The following is a 23,605-nucleotide window of genomic DNA, read 5'->3' as shown; positions in this document are numbered from 1 at the left end:
CACTCCTTCCGCTCCAACAAATACCTCCTCATGCACACCCTCTCCCACCACTAGGTCGACACCTTCCTCTTGAACGAAACCTTTCTCCAGCCCCACCATTCTATCCACACCTCTCACTATATCCTCCACCGCACTGACACTCCTGGTCCTCGTGCGCAGGGTGGAGTCACGATTGGCCACCTTAAGCATATCCCCGTCCGGCCACAACCCCTCCTCAATGACCCCAGTGAACACCTTATCCTTAGCGTCTTCTTCCCCTCACTCACCATTACCTGTGCCACCATCTATGTCCACTCCACTGCTCCTCTTCCTTATGACTTCATCTCGCACATTGACCGCACCTTCTCCACCTATGTGATTGACGCCGACCTCAACATCCATAGCCTCACTCCTGCTGCCCTTCGGCGGTGGCATCAGTTCCTCTCCACAATCCAAGGTGACCTTGTTCCCCTTCCCCAGCACACCCGACCGAAAAGTGACACCACCCCTGATGTTGTCATTGCCTCCGCCAACCTCCTCGGGTGTATTGCTGTCGCCGTCCTTGACCCCACAGGTAGCGATCACCTCCCTGTCCTTCTCACCATAACGTCTGCTCACCGCCCCCCTCTGGCTCCATACCCTGCACACCCTCCCAAGGTCGTCCATGACTATCACCGTGCCAACTGGGATGCCTACTGGGACTCCATCTCCACCTAGGTCGAAAGCCACCCCCTTACCTATCGCCATCCTGACGACATCATCCACGCCTCGTCCTTCCTTCAGAAGGTAATTACTGACGCCGTGGAGGCCCATGTTCCTACTAAAACCATCCACCCACACCGTTCCACTCTCCCTCCGTGGGCTGTCCTCCTCCTCCGTGAATCCCGCCGCCTCTATCGCTCCTTCCTGCGCACTCGTGACAGGGATACGCTCCAACGCCACCGGCAAATACAGCAACACGTACGGAACCTTATGACAGCAACGAAACGCCGAGACTGGCGCCAGACCTGCACACGCCACCCTCCCTATCAACTCCTCCAAGTACTGGTCCGCCTTCCATCGCCTAACTGGCTCCCTTTCTGCTCCCCACTACCCCCTCCTCCATAACGATCGCCCCCTTCCTGACAATCTCCGTAAGGCCAACCACTTCGCTTCCCACCTTTCCGAGGTCTTCTCTATCCCTGATGATCCCCACTTTGATTATTCTCTTTTCCCCACCGTCATGGAACGTGCCGATACCTCGGTCGCTCAACTTGCTCCTAGTCTCCAGTACTTGGGGCAGTTGCCCCCCTCCGACATAAACACTCCAACACTCCCATCACAGCACAAGACATTAAACTTATCCTCCGGTCCAAACGCAACTTGGCCCCTGGTCACCACTGTGTCACCTACCGTCACCTTTGAGAAAGCCCCTATTCCTTCCTGACTGTCCTCGCCCATCTCTATAATGTCATCCTCTCTACTGGCTTCTACCCTGACCTGTGGAAGACCTCCCGCATCCTCTTATTCCTCAAACCCAGCAAACCCCCTTCTGCCGCTTCTTCCTATCGTCCCATCTGCCTCACCTTCATCTTCAGTAAGGTCTTTGAATCCCTCCTCTCCCACCGTATCCATCAGCACCTTGCTCAACACCACCTCCTCCCCCTTACCCAGTGTAGCTTCTGACCCTCCTTCTCTGCTGAAGACCAACTCCTTAACCTTGTTCACCCTCTGTCCCTCCAGCTCAACTCCCGTTGCTCCGCCATTTTTGTTTCCCTTGACCTCCAAAATGCCTATGACCGTGTATGGCATCCCGGTCTCCTCTTTAAACTCCAAACCTACGCCCTGCCTATAAATGTTTTCCATCTGGTCGCTTCCTTCCTCTCGCACCGTCCTTCCTATGTCACCCTCCACAACAGCAACTCCCGTATCTTTTATCCCACAGCTGGTGTTCACCAGGGTTCTGTCCTCTCCCCTCTCCTTTATCTCTTGTATACAGCTGATATGCCCAAGCCACCCCCACCAGTCCACCTTCTCCATTATGCTGATGACACCACCTTCCTGGCTCTCTATCCTACCCTTCAACGGTCTCAACGTACCCTCCAAACCCACCTTAACCAGTTCACCACTTGGTGTAACCAGTGGTTCCTCCGTCTCGACCCCTCCAAAACCCAGGCAATCATCATAGGCCGCACCACTCGCTCCTTTCGCCTCCATGATTTCTACCTCACCCTTTATGGTTGTCCCATCCAGCTCACTCCCACCCTGAAATACCTTGGCCTCACCCTCGACCGACACCTCACCTGGACCCCTCATCTCCAGACCGTCCAGCAGAAAGCCCATTCCTGCCTCCGCCTTCTGAAACTCCTGTCTGGCCGGACATGGGGATTGCATGCTTCTACCATCCTCCACACCTACAAATCCCTCATCCGTCCTATCCTCTGTTATGCCAGCGTTGCCTGGATCTCCGCCCCCACCCACTTTTACAAGGCCCTCCAAATCCTTGAACGCCATGCGCTCCGCCTTGCCTTCCGTATCTGCCTCCCTTCCCCCACACGGCTCCTGTATGAACTGATCCCCTTCCCCCACCTCCTCCTGTTCCTCCAACATCTCCACATCCTTTACATTGTCCGCAGGCTTGATCCCCCCCACCCTCTGGTTTCCTCCTTCCTCTCCACCCCCCGCCCATTGCCGCGCCTCTATCGCTGCATCCCTCCCTCTCTCCACCTCCACACCCTCCATCTCCTTCATCAGGGCAATTTCCAACACCTCCCCCTCCCGGATGACGAACTTCGCCGTGACATCTACCCTTCCTTCCAACTATAACCTGGCCTTGTCCCCCCCCCTCCCCAGGGTCCCCTTTTTCCTCTTCCCTCCTTCTCCCAGAGCGGATTTTCCTCCTTCCCCCCCCCCCCCCCTCCCCTGAGACCCTGCACCCCTTACTTGCCTCTTTCCTTCCCACATCCCTCCCTACCTGGCCCTCCTCAGCGCGCCCCCCGCTTTTCTCCCCCATCTCTTCCCCTCCCTCCCTTCTTCCGGTCTTCCTCATATCCTTGCACCTGGCAGATACTCTGTTTTGATCATCGTCAGTGTGCCACATCAGTGTTGTGTTTAGTGCCGTTTCTCCTGTGCGTCAAGAGGTGTGATTTTAATTGTGTACTGCCTTGAGGTTCGCCGTCAGTGTTTGTTATGTGCTACGCCATCTGTCGATACCTTTTATGCTCCAGTCATACTGTACCTTGTGTTCTTTTAACTGTCGCAGTGTGTGGCTTTTTGTGTGTGCTACTTTCAACCAGTTTTTTATTTCCATTTTACAGTCACCCCGTTTTTTTTTTGTTTTTTTTTGTCTGTTGCCTTCCATGATGTTCCCCCTTTTTTATATCTATGTTTACCATATTCTCTCCTTTGTTATTTTTTAAATGTCTTCTCTTGTTTGTTCTATGTCTTTCGGCTGAAGAGCAGCGCATATGCTGCTGCCAGCCCGCCCCGATGGGGAATTGAAATACAATAACGAAAAGAAAAAAAAGAGAGAGAATCAGATGCGCTAGAAGTCGCAGCATGTTGACGTTACCTGAACAGGCGCTTTTAGTGAAGCTGTATTATCAGAATCGGGAATGTGCTAGTTCAGCGATACGATCCTATCGCCATAGGAAGGGGATTCGAACAGGTAAAGGTCCGTTGACAAATGCAGCTGTGGCGAGAATGATTCCGAATTTCGAAGCCACGGGTTGTTTAGACGATAGACCCCGTAGTGGCCGACCGAGCACAAGGCGTAATGCTGCTGAGGCAGTTCAGGAAGAAATGGAGACTGTAGCGGGTTCGTCTATGCACGGGGAAGTCAGCGCTCGTGCAGTCGCACGTCGCACCGGCATTCCATACACTCCTCTTTGGTTGGCACTTAGGCGTACCCTCCGATGCTATCCGTACAAAATCCATCGGCATCATGAACTGTTACCTGGCGATTTAGTGAAGCGGAGGGTATTAGCGGTGTGGGTGTTTCAAAAGATGGCGGAGGATGACGATTGGTTGAGTAGCGCGTTGTGCACCGACGAAGCTCATTTCACGCTCCGAGGGTCTGTCAACGCCCACAACTGCAGAATTTGGGCTACCGAAAATGCTAGAACTGTCGTGGAAACTCCATTGCACGACGAGAAAGTCACGGTACAGGTTGGATTTACCACATCTACCGTTATCGGTCCTTTTTTCTTCGAGGAAATGCGTGATTCTGGTTTTGTAACTGCTAGCGTGACGGCTGAGAGGTACGCCGATATGTTACTGAATCGCATCATCCCCAGTCTGACTGATAAACACCTGCTGGAACGTTCGATGTTTATGTAGGATTGCGCTCCACCCTATATTGCTAGACACGTGAAAGACCTCTTGCGCGCGTCGTTTGGTGATGATCGTATGCTCAGACGCCACTTTCGTCATGCTTGGCCTCCCAGGTCCCCAGACCTCAGTCCGTGCGATTATTGGCTTTGGGGTTATCTGAAGTCGCAAGTGTATCGTGATGGACCGACATCTCTAGGGATGCTGAAAGACAACGTTTGACGCCAATGCCTCACCAAACTCCGGACATGCTTTACAGTGCTGTTCACAACATTATTCCTCGACTACAGCTATTGTTGAGGAATGATGGGGGACATATTGAGCATTTCCTGCAGAGAACATCGTCTTTGCTTTGTCTTACTTTGTTATGCTAATTATTCCTATTCTGATAAGATGAAGCGCTATCTGTTGGACATTTTTTAAACTTTCGTATTTTTGTGGTTCTAATAAAACCCCATGTCATTCCAAGCATGTGTATCAATTTGTACCTCTCTATCACATTATTCCGTGATTTATTCAGTTTTCAAATTTATACTGACTTTTTGATCGCCTGGTAGTTGTTTTTGTCAGTATTTGGCACTTAGAAAGATAAAACACAATGGAAAAGGTAAAAACGTTATGAATTTTCTTGCAAATATTGTTTTATGTGTTTTTAAGAGTATATTTCCTTTATAAAATAGATGTCAATCTCTCGAAATGTTTAGATGATACTTTTCTTATTGTTTCATTTTCCATAAAATTACCGTACTAACTTTGTCAACAACATCCATTATGAAACTTGATTTGACCATCAATAAACTTTATCATTGCTATGTCCTTAATTCTGTAGCTATATTCAGACTTTGTATCATGGAGGGTATCCCATAACATCGCATTTACCGTTTGTTACGAAACTAAGCGGACAATTGTTGTGTTACCGTCCATTCCATTGTAAACATTGCGCTATCTGAGGGTGACGTCAACTGCCGCTCTGTTCAATTGCTATATAGCTTGAACTGGCCTTAAGGAGCCACTCTATTGACCATATAGGGTTACGACGTTTCTTGCAGCTTTGATACTTTTTGCATTTTTTGGTTTTATTTTCACGAGACAACTGTGGACACTGAGTACAGAAGTTTCCCCATTACAACTTGCTGTCTTAAACTAGGTACAAAATACAGTATTTGCCGTGGGAACATAACACAGAAGAAAAAGAAAAATATTTAATGGATAAGTTTTTTAAAAAAATTACTATTACATACAAAATAAATAATAAAAATTTCGAAAGTTTAACTAGGATTATCAATGATTAGTTAAGATTCTATAACGAAGTTTATCTCACGATATGTGTTGACAATGTAGGTGTACTGTCGGCAAGAGTGTTGTAGGTGGGGCTCATGACTAGAGGCGAAAATAGTAGTGATCGGTTAGTGGTTGTTTTTTGTTAGTTTGCAGGTACATGTCTGCAGTCTTGGTGCACACTGAAATTCCCACACTACAGTACCACAGCATCTCATCAGAAGAATTGAAACAAAATGATATAGTCCATCGAGAAAGTGGATAAACTTTTATTCCATAGCTCCATAGTAAGGGTTCTCAAGGATTAAGAACATTTCATAAACCGAGATTGTACAGGCGATCAGAGACAGTCCAGAAAACTTGCATGGTTGTTGCAGGGGAGGTTGTATTGAGAAATAATTATTAACAAAAAAATCTATACGTTGTGCTTTGTTACCGAGTTATTTAGTACTGAAGTTAGCCAGTCAGACAGTAGCGCGCACAAGTTCAAGCACCTGCGTGCACTAAAATACTCTAATGCACAGACATGTGTGTGTGCTTGAGTTACCACTTGTTGAAGTACTCATTACCAATTAAAATGTGCCTTTTTTGTAAGTGATAAGTTTGACCTAGGTGAGTAATTACTATGTTTGTTCAATTAGAGGTAACTAAATGAAGAACATATTTGGCGATACCGTCTCTGGCAGTTTTCTGGAATTTGCACACGTGACGACCTGTTTGGCTAACTTCATTGCTAACTAACTCAAAAAGGGAGCAACGTATCGAATTTTTTGTTAACAATTGCTTCTCAGCACAACCTCCCTGCAACACCATGTGTCATGGACCATTTTTCACGGTAGTTCGTAATAATGTGGAAGGAGTAATTTTACTTTCTCATCTAAAATTAAGTTGTGCATATAGTGAAATGATTGTCATAGATGTGGAATAAGTCAAAGGATTTGTAACTAATTTTCACTTAAAAGGTAATAAATATCAAATTTGTTACAAACATGTAAATTTAAAAGACGACGTGTACATTTTTGTGACTTGTAATGTCACGTTTATTGAACATAGGGCACAAGAACTGTTTACACAAGCACAAGTTCAATGCACAGATCAAAGTCTATGTGTATCCGTCGGTAAACAACAACCAAGAATCGTTCAGCACAACAGTTCTTAGAGAGTAGATGGAATAAGTAAGACTTCGTCTTAGAGGTAATACGGCCACTACATAGCGACATAACATCTAGCAAGAAAACGCATTCATCTGCGTGTGGCTTTCTCTGTGGAACTACTTATGCTCCCAGGAAATCACTGGTTGGTGCCTCGTAATCGTGCAAGGAGCCAGGCGGCGTGTCTGCAGCCTGGAGCACCACTCTTCATGCAAGGTGTTCAAAAATGTTCAAATGTGTGAAATCTTATGGGACTTAACTGCTAAGGTCTTCAGTCCCTAAGCTTACACACTACTTAACCTAAATTATCGTAAGGACAAACACACACACACATACCCGAGGGAGGACTCGAACCTCCGCCGGGACCAGCCGATGCAAGGTATGATCTTATAAAACTTCTCATCTAAGTTGATCTTACTGTCGTTAACAGATGGACCATACCCTGCCCTTGAGACGGTACACAGGGTTGGAATCACCCGAACTTTTGTTGCACCGACAGCAGGGAAGTGGGACTATCTCGAACGACGTGGGTTCAGGTTCCCTCATCTCAACGTCCCTAGCTGGTGAGGTAGGTACTTATGAGGAACAGATTTCATTTAGTGGATCTTTTGATCTAGTCGTCTTCCGAAGAACCTGATACATCATGTAATTTATAGCTATAACTTGTCATTTCAGAGGTTTGGCAAAACTTAGGATTTCGTGTAGACAGTTAACATCTTTGACTACTATTTTCAACCTTTATCTTGGTCCTGACTTAAAATGTCAGTTCATATAATGCCTGACACAAAAAGTGAAGCATTCACCGAGGAAACGAAATAAAACTTTGTGAAATGCTAGTGGTTGAAGTAGTGTGAGTTCTATCAAACATTTACTTCTAGATCGAAGTTTTCCCCTGATACAGACCCACCCATAAAAACATCTATGCATGTATGCAACGGATTCCTACAACGCCAATTAATTACGTTTTCGGGACAAAGTGGATCCTAAGTTGACACTTCGACATAAATCGATATATATCATGTGAAATGTACCACAAATGAAATTAGGATTGCAAAATTAAGTGGCTAAAGGAGTTATTAATGTTAAAATGAGAGAAGTTTCACTGTAAAAAATAGCCTAATAAATGTAAAAATATGTGAAAAATCGTGTTTTGCCATAAGCGAAATAAAACAAAAGTAGTTCGGATGAATGAATCACATTTATGGGAACTGAATGTTCGTTTAGTAACGTTGACATGTAAAGGGCTTCTGTTCGGATACTATACACTATGCCACCTACTGTGAGAACTACTGGTAACGCTATCTGACTGATTTTACTCCACGAGGCAGTGATTGTGGACAGCAAAAAAAATTGTTCAAATGGCTCTGAGCACTATGCGACTTAACTTCCGAGGTCATCAGTCGCCTAGAACTTAGAACTAATTAAACCTAACTAACCTACGGACATCACACACATCCATGCCCGAGGCAGGATTCGAACCTGCGACCGTAGCGGTCACGCGGTTCCAGACTGAAGCGCCTTTAACCGCACGGCCACATCGGCCGGCGGACAGCAAAAGATACTGGCTGGAGTACATGTAGCTGTTGATCAGCTGCGTCTAGAGGGCACATTTTCATTCGCCTTCAAGTAACTTTGAAAACCAGTAGGTTCGCTTGGTGTAATTTATGAAGGAACGGTTTGTACAATTGAAGTATTTGGTAGGCAGATGTGTTTACGTTTTTTTAACTGAATAAATTAATGTGTTTGTTTAAAACTTGTTTCTGTTAAGACCTACACTTAATAACAATTTTAACATTCTACAATTCTCCACTTTAAGATACACGACTAGGGCCACAAACTCTTCATGTTAGTCATTCTGTGGTGCACAGTAATTTCACCTTGGCTCTTAATGGTGTTTCCAGCACTCAAAAATTTTCGACGTCAGGTAACCATTTCAAATGTACATTGGGACGTCTATTTATCCAGTGTCCTGGGTTCGATTGTTCGACAACTGCATTAGTCCCAATTGATCCGCACGTTGTCGGTTATATTTTGTAATGAGTCACGTTGACACAGAGGCACAAAATCGACTGTTCCTGTTTAATGATAAATGTTCATCGTTTGCTTTATTCACAGAGAAATGTTTATCAAAGTGCTGGTCACTGCGAAACTACCTAACGCTTACAGTTTGTGTAGTTGCTCTTCCTAACAGCATCCCATCAGAGCAAGCCAGTTGCGTCTCCACACAACAGCAGCAGCAACAGGTAATGTGACACCAATTGTAACAGAAGTAATACAAAACAAGTGCAGGTAACAGATTATATTACAATATCATTAACACACGTCTATATGTTGTAGAAGACTGAAATGACTCCAGGTGATCCGTTCTATTAAATTTGCAAAGCAGACTTCGGATTTACAACATTTCTGCGCATGCAGATGTTCATTGCCTCTGTGTTTGACACCGGAGAGAAAGATGAACGGGAGAGTGCGTGATTTAATAGACTCAGCGGGATTTGAACACTAGGAAAATAGATTTCTCAATTTATAATTCATGATTCATGTCCTATATTTTTCCATGTAATCTGTTTGTCGTGTACCCATGCAATATCTTTTTTGTTCCTACTTTTGTCTGCTAGAGTGAATGTGTGAGTTGTGTGTGTGTGGTACTCGTGAATACTTTGGTTGCAACAAGGTTTCTGTGGACCTTATGAGCAGTTTGTCCAACCTTTGTGTAGAGTTTGAGTAGAGCTACGTTAGGTCAAAGAGACATTAGTGGACAACAGTCAACAGCTATGGAAAAGTTGGCACAGACAGCCACCACGTAGGTTCTCTGGGCGTTTCCGACTTCTGCGAGGACCCTGGCTACGATAGCGTGTATGCTTTATTTTTCCCTGACTCGATGATCTGAGTGGTCATCTCTAGCAGCATGAGCTGAAATGTGTAAGACTTAGTTTTGTTTGAGTTTCTAGCAGTCTTTCTTCTGTTAGGCATCGGTAATTGTGGTATACAAATAATTTAATTTAGGGAACGGTGTTATTTTTATTAATATTCAGTTTACTTAATGTGATCCTTCGTTCAATTGCTTGGCAATGTCGAACGGTGACGTCAAGTGATGTAAAATCTCAGTTAGTTTTGTATACCGTGTTTGAATGTGTCATGCGCTTTTCTGTGTGCCTGCGCTAAATTTCATTGAATTCATCATCTGTTTCGTATTTTATTTTTATGGGGTTAGTAACTTGCATTCTGCTGCACCACGCGCAATCCCTTCTACCTTATGAGGCTGCGACACGACGTAATTGCCTCTTGCCATCTGATTGAATCCTCAGTTTCACAACGTAGTAGACTTGCTCCTTTTGATAACTGCCCCGCGAAATTAGTGAAATTGCACTGAATTCCTGGAGCAGGTTTCTGTCCTCGAAAGTTGACCGCCCAAACCAGTTACTCTCTAACCCAGTATACTTAAACGTATAATATTGAAGTATTCTTCTAAACCCTACTCCTTTTGCCACATGGGTGATCAGTTTGAATGTTCGTGTCTGTGAATCAAGAAAATTCTACCCGTTATGTAACAGATTTGGTTCCACGTGTGGAGGCTGTTTTCTTACGATAGATAGGTGTCGAAGCATTCCAAGCAATTGTGTTTTATTTAAGATCGTCGGGTATTTTTAATTCAGAAATAAATGTTTATTGATTTCTTAACTTTCAACTGTTATATCTGACAGCACAGCCCTGCTCCATAGGTTCTTTAAAATCGCTGACTTTTATCTTTCCTTAATAACGGACAGTAGAATTTTAATGTGTTGTCTTGTGTATCCAGTACGAGGATATTTAGTTGTATCGAACATATGGCGACCTGAGAGGTAGCTGTTTTTTGCTATATATTTAACCAGTGTTTAAATGAACTTGAACCGCCAAAATTTTTGTGTCTGGTACTTGTTCAAAGCAAACTAAAGTGAGCTCTATTTTGCATAGCGGCTGTTGGTATAAAGTCAGGCACAGGTTCTATTTAGAATACTGACTTTGCCATTAAATCTGAGTTTTGAGAAGAACAGGTATCATTCATAATGGTGACCCTTTTGCCTAGGATTTCCATTGCCATAGCAATCTTCTGCTGATGGTGTGAAATTGTTCAGTTTATTGTTAGGGCTTTACATCTTTGGGATGATATAGAAATTTATTGAGATAACTTACAGAATCGATTGATGTGTAATTTTGTAGCAAACAACTCCAAGTTACATTCACATAGTAAATTTCGCCAACACGAGCGCCAGCGTGGTGCACAGTTAAAATGGATACTATCATTGATGTGGAGCGTACTCGTTGTGTGTTTTGGTTTCATTAACTTGTTAATTCCACAGATCGATGAAGATAACAGAGATGGGATTGTGTACTACCAGTAAGACGTGCGCGTAACCTAATTTCCTCAGAGAAGTTCGAGGTTTTCACGATAATCGCCTCCCAGGTCGGTGGGTGGCCGTGAAGTGCCTATGACGTGGCCACCTCGCTCCCCGCGCTTGACACCACAGGGTTTTTTTCTCTGTGGTTGCATTAAAGAGCGTGTGTATGTTCCTCCTCTACTAAACAATTTAGCCGAACTGAAGAATCGAATCTATGTTGCCATTGCACAGGTTACACCTGATTTACTACAACGAGTGTGGCGAGCAATTGATTACCGGTGGGATGTTTGCGCATCATAATTGTAGTCACACCAGACCAAAATGACACTTGACACTTTTATGTAAAACTTAAGGTCCCTAATGGTGTGCTACAGTCTGGAATTGCGCGACCGCTACGGTCGCAGGTTCGAATCCTGCCTCGGGCATGGATGTGTGTGATGTCCTTAGGTTAGTTAGGTTTAAGTAGTTCTAAGTTCTTGGGGACTGATGACCTCAGAAGTTAAGTCCCATAGTACTCAGAGCCATTTCCATTTCAACCCTAATGGTGTGAGAAGGCATTATGTTGACCACTCAAACACCTCTTCATGAATTGTGCAGGTGAATGGGCAAGGTTTATCAGCTGTCAAACATCGTGACGAGATCTTGGGACATCATATTCGGTTGTTGCGAGGTGCTGTGGACCGAGACTTCATTTTGGTGGGATAATTATTCTCGACCTCAGAGCATGGGTGGCTGATGTTTTCTTGGAAACGGAAGATACTGCATGCAGGGCATGGCCTGTTCGATCTCCTGGTTTGATTTCCATAGAGCATGTCTGGGCTGCACTAGGGAGACATGTTACATCACGTCAGCATCCATCAACCATTCTCCAAGACTTGCGAGCAGCTCTCCAGGAATAATGGGCGTTATTGCCCCAGCATGAAATTGTCGACATTATCCACAACATGCCCAGTCGTCGTCAGGTCTGTATTGCTGCCAGAGGTGGCCTCACGCAATACTGAGTACATTAACCAGTTGTCAGAACGTGTGTGCAAATCCGTTAAGTAGGAAAAAAAGAAGAACATTTTTGGCGACCGTTATGCATGTTGCAATTATTTATGTTCTGTATACTTTACACTGTTTCTACTTTACTATCACCTGCTTATAATGTTTTGTGGCAGCCAGCCGGCGTGTCCAAGCGGTTCTAGGCGCTTCAGTCTGGGACCGCGCGACCGCTACGGTCGCAGGCTCGAATCCTGCCTCGGGCATGGATTTTTTGCTTTAATTTGGGACACCGGTGTAGTGGCCGAATTTGGTACCTTAAAGAATACTGTAGAATCACAAAAGTGATGGCATGGAGGAAAAGTTCAAAAACTTAGCAGTCAAAATCAAGGACGATATCGTTCCTGAATTAAAAGCGAGATTTGAAGAGTTAGGGAACTGATTAAGTGCGCCTCAAGTAGAACAGAAAAGAGTGGGCGACGAAGTCAGCGTATGAGGTGAAGGGCTAGAAAAGGAAGTACCGAAACTATGTGAGAGAGGTTATCGTGATGGTGAGGAATTCTTGAATCATGTAGAATGTTCTGAATAGTTAAGGACAAATCAGAAGGAAACAGCGCCGCCATTCTCCAGCTTCATGACAAATTCGAGGTGTTAACGGTAAACTGTAATGAGGAAAATTTAAAATTCAATGCAGAGTTGAAGAGATTCACATAAGGAGTGGAACTTTTCACTGCATCGGAGAATAGGAATAGGACTACACCGATAAATGTTGCAGAATGCGAAGGATTTAGATCCTTGCTGAAATTCCAGCAAGGAAAATGCGAAATTAATAGGAGGCAACTAGGTGCTACTAATGAGTTGCATGACTGCGTGTCTCATACGGAGGACTTTCTCGGAGGTGATGTTGAAAAAAGGGTGCACATGCAGAAGGACAGTACTGAAAATCGTGACAAGAGAGATTTAGGTCACGAATATGACTGCAAATTCAGTCCCGAACTAAAAAATATCCTAATCAGGTGAGAGAGATGCAGAAACCTTCGCAAAAAAATCGCCCAGTGAGGAACAGCAAGGTTTTTACTACAAGTATTTCCTCTCTGTAGGAAAATTCGAGGTCTTTCGGCATTCGTCAAATGGCGTGAACAGTAGCCGTATGGTCTGCCTCCTACTTGGCTGAGCGAATATAAAATTGAATTTATGTGCGGACACCTTGAGACCGAACCAGCAAAACAAATGAGATCAGTTTGTACGAACATGCAGCACAGTGCACGATTTCCACCATGCGTTCTTGGGGGCACATAGGTCCAAGACCACTCGAGCCAGGGTGAAGCATGATGCACTGAAGTTACCAAATCTAAATCAGTCCAGATCTGCGAACGCAGCCTGAATATTTAAACACATCATTCAGGGTAACCATTTTTTATACAATCCCTCTGTCCAGGCGAGTTGATTCGGGTTTGTATAACGAAGTTACCAACATACCTTCGCCGTATGATTCTGGCTGGACGGTACAAGTATGACGTGGAAGCGTTAAGGCCGCTATTAAAGGAGCTAGAATAAGGTGGTGGGTGGTGGTTAGTGTTTAAAGTCCCGTCGACAACGAGGTCATTAGAGACGGAGCGCAAGCTCGGGTTAAGGATTCGGAAGGAAATCGGCCGTGCGCTTTCAAAGGAACCATCCCGACATTTGCCTGAAACGATTTAGGGAAATCACGGAAAACCTAAATCAGGATGGCTGGAGACGGGATTGAACCGTCGTCCTCCCGAATGCGAGTCCAGTGTGCTAACCACTGCGCCACCTCGCTCGGTAGCTAGAATAAGACATTGGGGTAATAATGTGCAGGTAGTACAAGGCTATTATGTTGGGTGACCACGGGACAGTAGTAACAGGAGCAGTAGAAACCAGCGACACGAATGTACCCAGGAAAGGAAACCCTTTAATAACCGCCAGCAGCCATATGGAAATCGTGGGGGAAACGGAAATCGACTTGAGAATGATAGGAACGATAGAAGAAATGATCAAAACAGATCAAATTGGCAAATGAGCGGTAACGGAAAGTAAGGGCAGAACCACGACGAACAGGGTTACAATAATAGTGAAGATTCGGTGGGCTAGCCCCCAAAATAATCCACTGGAGAGCAGAGAGCAACCTCAGTTATGACCTGTATCTGTCGAGGAAGGTGTTGTTAGACGACGAACACTAGCAGAGACATGCAGTGTGCAGTGCATGGGCCATGATGATGTTAGAGAGGCGTTGCTGCAGGAACCAACCAATAATAAAATTTCAGCTGTAAGTCCTATTGTTACTATCCTTATTAGGGAGGTATCTCTGTCCTACACTGGTAGCACTTTTCTATGATTAGTGAAGATGCATTTAGGAACTGCGTGAAGACAGGTGCTTGGCCAGCCTTGCCATTCTGAGGAATGAAGGTGAAGGGAGCAATTTATGGAAAGAGTGAAGACGTCACATGGCAGATCCGACTTTCTTTTAAGTATGATGGAAGTGAGTTTGGAGCTAATTTCTTAACTGTAGCCATAATGAATGTTGAAGCAATTCTGAGAGTTGACTTCATGAGTACTCACCATGGAGTTTTGGATTTAGGTGCAGGTGCCACAACGTTAAATTTCAAGAGAAACCTCATTGAGTTAACTTTTAATAATTGCAATTTGAGGGATGAGTCAGACCTGAGCTGTCTGAGAACTTTTATTCAACCAGAATTGCGACTGGAAATGGAGGTCCTTACAATTACATAAGTAGTGTGATTTCTCTGTTGTCTGCCTGTGGAAGAAATTGTGGAGGAGAGTAATGCCAGTGTATGGAACACATTAGAGACCAACGAATCAAGCTGTGTCATATATTGAAGAGAGTAGGGGAACAAAGCCTGGCCTGGTGCATTTTGTTTGTGAGGTTAGCATAAATTCAGAGGCGAGCATACATTCAGGGTAAAGTTATCCCCTCATGCTCTCCTTCACTTGTTGTTATAGTAGTTGATTTATGACCCCCTGGGATTGGTTTATGACCCATGGGGATAATAGGTCTTTCTGAGAAACCATAACCCTTCCTCCTCCCCCACTCCTTTGCTAAAATTGACTTTTTTGTCAACCTGTCGCCAGCGCAATTCTCAGACACTTTTCCCCCTCCTCCACTTTCCCCTTCAGTCCCCCATCAGGCGACTGGCGGGAGAGAGATTCAGTCTGTGTTGGTATGGAAAGATCTTGTGACACAAAATTCAAAGCAGTGTCTATAATACACTCCTGGAAATGGAAAAAAGAACACATTGACACCGGTGTGTCAGACCCACCATACTTGCTCCGGACACTGCGAGAGGGCTGTACAAGCAATGATCACACGCAGGGCACAGCGGACACACCAGGAACCGCGGTGTTGGCCGTCGAATGGCGCTAGCTGCGCAGCATTTGTGCACTGCCGCCGTCAGTGTCAGCCAGTTTGCCGTGGCATACGGAGCTCCATCGCAGTCTTTAACACTGGTAGCATGCCGCGACAGCGTGGACGTGAACCGTATGTGCAATTGACGGACTTTGAGCGAGGGCGTATAGTGGGCATGCGGGAGGCCGGGTGGACGTACCGCCGAGTTGCTCAACACGTGGGGCGTGAGGTCTCCACAGTACATCGATGTTGTCGCCAGTGGTCGGCGGATGGTGCACGTGCCCGTCGACCTGGGACCGGACCGCAGCGACGCACGGATGCACGCCAAGACCGTAGGATCCTACGCAGTGCCGTAGGGGACCGCACCGCCACTTCCCAGCAAATTAGGGACACTGTTGCTCCTGGGGTATCGGCGAGGACCATTCGCAACCGTCTCCATGAAGCTGGGCTACGGTCCCGCACACCGTTAGGCCGTCTTCCGCTCACGCCCCAACATCGTGCAGCCCGTCTCCAGTGGTGTCGCGACAGGCGTGAATGGAGGGACGAATGGAGACGTGTCGTCTTCAGCGATGAGAGTCGCTTCTGCCTTGGTGCCAATGATGGTCGTATGCGTGTTTGGCGCCGTGCAGGTGAGCGCCACAATCAGGACTGCATACGACCGAGGCACACAGGGCCAACACCCTGCATCATGGTGTGGGGAGCGATCTCCTACACTGGCCGTACACCACTGGTGATCGTCGAGGGGACACTGAATAGTGCACGGTACATCCAAACCGTCATCGAACCCATCGTTCCACCATTCCTAGACCGGCAAGGGAACTTGCTGTTCCAACAGGACAATGCACGTCCGCATGTATCCCGTGCCACCCAACGTGCTCTAGAAGGCGTAAGTCAACTACCCTGGCCAGCAAGATCTCCGGATCTGTCCCCCATTGAGCATGTTTGGGTCTGGATAAAGCGTCGTCTCACGCGGTCTGCACGTCCAGCACGAACGCTGGTCCAACTGAGGCGCCAGGTGGAAATGGCATGGCAAGCCGTTCCACAGGACTACATCCAGCATCTCTACGATCGTCTCCATGGGAGAATAGCAGCCTGCATTGCTGCGAAAGGTGGATATACACTGTACTAGTGCCGGCATTGTGCATGCTCTGTTGCCTGTGTCTATGTGCCTGTGGTTCTGTCAGTGTGATCATGTTATGTATCTGACCCCAGGAATGTGTCAATAAAGTTTCCCCTTCCTGGGACAATGAATTCACGGTGTTCTTATTTCAATTTCCAGGAGTGTATATTGTTTGAATTCAATTTGTGTATTCTTTATTTAATTAGTTAATGGGAGACAGTGCTCCTCCCTTCCCCTCTCTCACTATCCACGTCATAATAACTGCAAGCGCCAGGTTATGGAATGAAGTAACATATATTAGCCATGTGCGTGTGAGCTGGCTGGGCACCGCCAGACACTGGGCAGGGCGCCAATACTGGTCTGAGCAGACGCACATGCCTACCTGTGTAAGGGACCTACCATTGTTCTCGTGACTCCAAGCAAAGAATTAGGTGGTGGCACTCCTTTTAGGGGAAATCTTTATTTAATCCCTCACTGTCCACCCCATTAGCTGAATCGTCAGTGCATTGGAATGCCACACCTGGAAGCCCGCATTCCATTCGTGGCTGGGGTGGACGATTTTCTCCCCTCAGGGACTGGGTGTTGTGCTGTCCTCATCATTATTTCATCCCCATTGTCGACCAGTGTGGCATAGAACTCAATAAGACTTGCACTTGGCGGCCGAACTTCCCGCCTGGAAACTCTTGGCCACTGACGCCATATGCTCACTTCCATTTTTCCAATACCTCACTTGGATACAGCTCACATCTGGACCCCCGTCCCCACTTCCTATGACAGAATAACTTTAAGCAGTGAGGAATGGGATGAAATAAGGTATATTAGTCGCCTTTTTGTGTCGCCTGTCGGTGTTTCTGTCATCTGGCCACTGTCAGGCATTGGGCACGGCGCTGAGCACATATCTGTGTGCACGGAGGTTGAAAACCATCCAGTGTCCTAACTACAGATCATGATACTAAATACCACCAACCACAGACTAGAAGTTGGCGTCCTTTGATATTTTATATCTGGGAAATGCCCCCCCCCCCCCCCCCCCCAGTGTCTTTCAAGTGGCTCCTTCCCTTTGTAACACCTCTGCCTTAAACCCATAGATTAAGGTGATATGCCTATATGCCCAAGGGACCTCCACTTATTCTCGCAGCTCTCAAAGAAAGTATCAGGTGGCAGCATTCCTATGCTTGCGAAATTCCAGACTTGCTTCCTGTCTCTGTCCCTCTCAAGTGGTTACTTCCTGTTTGTGTGAACACTTGTATGAACCAACGTCTCCAAATATGCAGATGGAGGTTTTCATCCCTTCTCAGAGTACTGTGTTCCTATTGGTTAATGCTGAGGACAGAGGGAGAGCTTATATCAACATGGTGTAAAATAGTCAATTTGCACTACCCTATCAAATTAATAGTTTAACAATTTGCAGAAGTCAAATAGATCGCTTAAAACACTCACCACCACCTTAGATTCTTCTTCTTCATAGCCGGCCGGAGTGGCCGAGCGATTCTAGGCGCTACAGTCTGGAACCGCGCCACCGCTATGGTCGCAGGTTCGAATCCTGCCTCGGGCATGGGTGTGGGTGACGTCCTTAGGTTAGTTAGGTTTAAGTAGTTCTAAGTTCTAGGGAACTGATGACCTCAGATGTTAAGTCCCATAGTGCTCAGAGCCATTTTTTTCTTCTTCTTCATGATATGACATATTTTCAACATTTCAGAATCACACACAAACATTTTGCAAGTCAAGTAATTTCTACCACAAATACCTTGTAGCGTAGCTATATCTGATGTCTTGTATGCACCGATGTTTGAGAACATAAGCACCCTCCTCCACTACATCGTTTCTATCTTACACTAAACATATCTAGCGAAAAAAATCTTCCAGTTGCACAAACTCATGATCGTGAAGTGCGTCCCATCTTCCAACTGCTGGGGAACCACAGGCGTGCCAGCCGGGAGAGGTCTAGAGACACACACCCACATCATCCACGCAGCTGCAGGCACATCTCCAGGTATCCACACACCAGTCATACCAGATGCTCAGAGGCAGGAGAGACTGTCACCATGATTTTGGAGCAGTCAAACGATGTATTTACGTGGGGGAATAATCATCCAGTGCAAACGCTAGCCACTTTGAATCTTCTCACGCTGCACAGAGATCCACCTCTATCGGCACTCAAGAAGCATAGCGGTTACTTCGCTATTCAGCCATCTAGGAGGCGCCGCGAGTGCCGCTTCCAGGTCTTGTCCCCTCAGATGCAGACAAGAGGTGACAGGTTGGAGCATTCTTTTTACCCACAAAGCTAAGCTGCGGCATCTGGTCGGCTGAAGCCTAGTTCCCACTCCAAGGCAAGCAGGTGCGGCTTGGACATACAGTGCAATTCCACAGCCAACATAGACTCCCCAGTTTAAAAAAATCCACTATACCCAGTCCTAAATGGGAATGTTGTCGATACACACTGAACTCCGGTGAAATGTAGATTTCTGCCTTTTATGTGAGTTATTTTTGAAGACAGAAGGAATCGAAGCACACACGCGTTTTAACATCGCTAAAGTATCACTACCTTTCGTGAAAATCATGTACAACAGTATGGTATAGGCTATATTTTCCCTAAGCAATCTCTTATCAGATAAAAGAATATCTGTACTCATCAGCTTAGTATCTGTTGTGCCCTGCATCACAGGACTAGAATATTAAACTCACTTTTGGCTCATGACGTAGTTCTAAGAGCATGTTCTGTCTCAGTCACAGGATGCCTCCTCACTGTCGAATTCTCTTAAAGTAGTCAAATGCCTTATCACCTACAAAGTCTCTTAAGGCAGCAGAACAGAGGAGTTGGAAATATCAGGTTAATACTACGTATCAATTTATAAATTCTCTAATATAGCTGTGGTTCATGGTGTGGGATCCTGTAGTCATGTCCTAGTTCATGAACCACGGGCAACGTATGAGTGGCCAAGTAAGTGGTCCCGACAGTCGGGATACCAGTTACTTTGGAATAAGGCTGAGCATCTCGGACATATTCTGAGTTGTGGTCACCTTTGTACTCATACGGCAAAGACTACCAAATCCACCGTTAGGGGTAAAACTCAATGGGACTCGGGGCAAGTAAGGCTAGCAACCTGCTTCCCTGGTACTTTAAATATAATGCTGGCAACAATCAGAGCAAAATGCCTCGGACCTTTGGAGGTGACGGAGTCCCACCTTTAACTGACAAACCAGGGACTCCTAAGATACGACTCAGCAAACAAATGGTAATGAGATGGGGGGCTATTAATATCAATGGGGGCTACCCTGGGAAGAAGGTAGAGCTGGCAGAGGCTGCAAGTAAGATGGGGCTGGATGTTTTAGCTGTTAGTGACATTCGGGTAAGGGGTGAGAAGGAAGAGGAAGTGGGAGAATACAAGGTCTACCTGTCAGGAGTCAAAGCAGGAATAGCACAATGGGGTGTAGGGCTTTGCATCAGGAAAGAAATGGAACCCAGCGTAGTTGCAATAAGGTATGTAAACGAACGACTGATGTGGATAGATTTGACAGTGTTTAGCAAGAAAATTAGGATTGTGTCAGTATATTCGCATTGTGAAGGGACAGATCAAGATAAGATGGATAGTTTTTATGAGGCACTCAGTGATGTAGTTGTTAGAGTAAAGGACAAGGACAGTGTTCTGCTCATGGGTGATTTTAATGCCAGGATTTGAAATCGAACAGAAGGGTATGAAAAGGTTATGGGTAAATTTGGAGAGGATATGGAGGCCAACAGGAACGGGAAACAACTCTTGGATTTCTGTGCCAGTATGGGCTTAGTAATCACAAACTCCTTTTTTAAACATAAGAACATTCACCGGTATACTTGGGAAGGCAGGAGAACCAGATCTGTCATTGACTATATAATAACAGATCAGGAATTCAGGAAGGCTGTGAGGGACACACGTGCATTCAGGGGATTCTTTGATGACACTGATCATTATTTAATCTGCAGCGAAATTGGTATTGTGAGGCCGAAAGTGCAGGAGGTCAGGTCCATATGTAGGAGGATAAGAGTGGAGAAACTTCAGGATAAGGAAATCAGGCACAAGTACATAACAGTGATCTCAGAAAGGTACCAGTTAGTTGAATGTAGTCAATTACAGTCATTGGAAAAGGAATGGACAAGGTACAGGGACACAGTACTAGAAGTGGCTAAAGAATGTCTTGGAACAGTAGTGTGTAAAGGTAGGATGAAGCAAACAGCTTGGTGGAATGACACAGTGAAGGCAGTCTCTAAAAGGAAAAAGGAGGCGTATCAAAAATGGTTACATACTAGAACTCAGGTAGACAGAGGAAATTATGTTGAAGAAAGAAACAAAGCCAAACAGATAATTGCAGCATCCAAGAAGAAATCTTGGGAAGACTTTGGAAACAAACAGGTTGGAGACTTTGGGTCAAGCTGCTGGAAAACCATTCTGGAGTGTAATTAGCAGTCTTCAAAAGGGAGGTAAGAAGGAAATGACAAGTATTTTGGACAGGTTAGGAAAACTGCTTGTGAATCCTGTGGATTCCTTGGGCATATGGAGGGAATATTTTGAAGAGTTGCTCAATGTAGGTGAAAATACGATCAGTAATGTTTCAGATTTCGATGTACAATTGGATAGGAATGAGGATGGAAATAGGATCACATTTGAGGAAGTGGTGAAAATGGTCAATAGATTGCAGTGCAATAAAGCAGCTGGGGTGGATGAAATTAAGTCGGAACTCATCAAATACAGTGAAATGTCAGGTCTTAAATGGCTACACAGGATAATTGAAATGGCCTGGGAGTCGGGACAAGTTCTATCAGACTGGACAAAAGCAGTAATCACACCAATCTTTAAACATGGAAACAGAAAAGATTGTAACAACTACAGAGGTATCTCTTTAATCAGCGTTGTGGGTAAAATCTTCTCAGGTATTGTTGAAAGGAAAGTGCGAGTATTAGTTGAGGACCAATTGGATGAAAATCAGTGTGGGTTTAGGCCTCTTAGAGGTTGTCAGGACCAGATCTTTAGCTTACGGCAAATAATGGAAAGTGTTATGAATGGAACAGGGAATTGTATCTATGCTTTATAGATCTAGAAAAGGCATATGACCGGGTTCCTAGGAGGAAGTTATTGTCTGTTCTACGAGATTATGGAATAGGAGGCAAACTTTTGCAAGCAATTAAAGGTCTTTACATGGATAGTCAGGCAGCAGTTAGAGTTGACGGTAAATTGAGTTCATGGTTCAGAGTAGTTTCAGGGGTAAGACAAGGCTGCAACCTGTCTCCACTGTTGTTCATATTATATATGGATCATATGTTGAAAACAATAGACTGGCTGGGTGAGATTAAGATGTGTGAACACAAAATAAGCAGTCTTGCATATGCGGATGACTTAGTTGTGATGGCAGATTCGATTGAAAGTTTGCAAAGTAATATTTCAGAGCTAGATCAGAAATGTAAGGACTATGGTATGAAGATTAGCATCTCCAAAACGAAAGTAATGTCAGCGGGAAAGAGATATAAACGGATTGAGTGCCGAATAGGAGGAACAAAGTTAGAACAGGTGGACAGTTTCAAGTACTTAGGATGCATATTCTCACAGGATGGCAACATAGTGAAAGAACTGGAAGCGAGGTGTAGCAAAGCTAATGCAGTGAGCGCTCAGCTACGATCTACTCTCTTCTACAAGAAGGAAGTCAGTACGAAGACTAAGTTATCTGTGCACCGTTCAATCTTTCGACCAACTTTGTTGTATGGGAGCGAAAGCTGGGTGGATTCAGGGAACCTTATCAATAAGGTTGAGGTAACGGATATGAAAGTAGCTAGGATGATTGCAGGTACTAGTAGATGGGAACAATGGCAGGAGGGTGTCCACAATGAGGAAATCAAAAAAAACTGGGAGTGAACTCAATAGATGTAGCAGCCAGAAGCGAACAGGCTTAGATGGTGGGTTTATGTTACACGTATGGGAGAAGCAAGGTTACCCAAGAGACTCATGGGTTCAGCAGTAGAGGGTAGGAGGAGTCGGGGCAGACCAAGGAGAAGGTACCTGGATTCGGTTAAGAATGATTTTGAAGTAATAGGCTTAACATCAGAAGAGGCACCAATGTTAGCACGGAATAGGGGATCATGGAGGAATTTTATAAAGGGGACTATGCTCCAGACTGAACGCTGAAAGGCATAATCAGTCTTAAATGATGATGATGATGATGATAATGATGTAATATAGCTGATTTTATTACAATGGTCATCTCTCCCTGTGAATGTGAGGGATTGAAATTTCGTTAAAATATCTCATCGCAACGAAAAAACTACTGCTTATCACTCCAACTCGCGAATCATATCTGTGGTGATATCGCCCTCACTTCCACCCACCCAGCAGCACATCATTGATATCAAACTGAATTAATTAAATTGATCGTGAGAGTCTCTTTGCATGGTGAGTAATTGGTTTCCTGCGGTCGGATTATACTTGCCAGGTAACTCTTACAGACGCTTCTCTGATGTCTGTGGGGGCTTCCCACAGGATAGGTAGTCACTTCCTCCGATACTGAAATGGTTGGCAACCATCGTCAAATAGCTGAAGATATTCAACGCTAATCACGTTCTATCTGTTGGTTGCCTTGTCAAGCTGCTGGAAGTAAGTCATTTAGAATTCTGGCATACTGCTCCTGAACTAATCCTGCTGAGACCCGTCGGTCTATGGAGTCAGTAGGATGTTTCACTCTCTTCTCCAGCCCTGCGATGCCTCCGCCACTTCCCCGCATGTCCCCTGGCCAGCATGCAAGCAGTAGCCACCGCCGTCAACACCAAACATGTATAAGCCTGCAGACCTGGGTTTCCCTCAGAATACAGCCTTGTAGAAGCATTCGTATTGGCTGCAGCCAAATTAGTGACTGGATGCATCGACAGTTCAAATGGGAATCCCTGGATGTTCTTCTCAAGGAACAATATTGAGAAATTTTCGGGAACCGACATTTGAATCTGACTGCAGAAGGATTCTACTGCTGCCAACATACATTTCACATAAAGACCAAAAAAGGGAAG

General features: G+C 45.3%; 1 pseudogene; it reads left to right on the top strand.

Annotated features, from left to right (window-relative positions):
- The first annotated feature begins 19,180 nt into the window (after window positions 1-19,180).
- LOC124557458 lies at window positions 19,181-19,331 on the top strand (annotated as a pseudogene).
- Window positions 19,332-23,605: the final 4,274 nt, after the last annotated feature.

Source organism: Schistocerca americana, chromosome X (genome assembly GCF_021461395.2).
Source record: "Schistocerca americana isolate TAMUIC-IGC-003095 chromosome X, iqSchAmer2.1, whole genome shotgun sequence".
NCBI lineage: Eukaryota > Metazoa > Arthropoda > Insecta > Orthoptera > Acrididae > Schistocerca > Schistocerca americana.
Note: the sequence above shows the minus strand (reverse complement) of the source record. Positions and strands in the feature narration are given on the sequence as shown.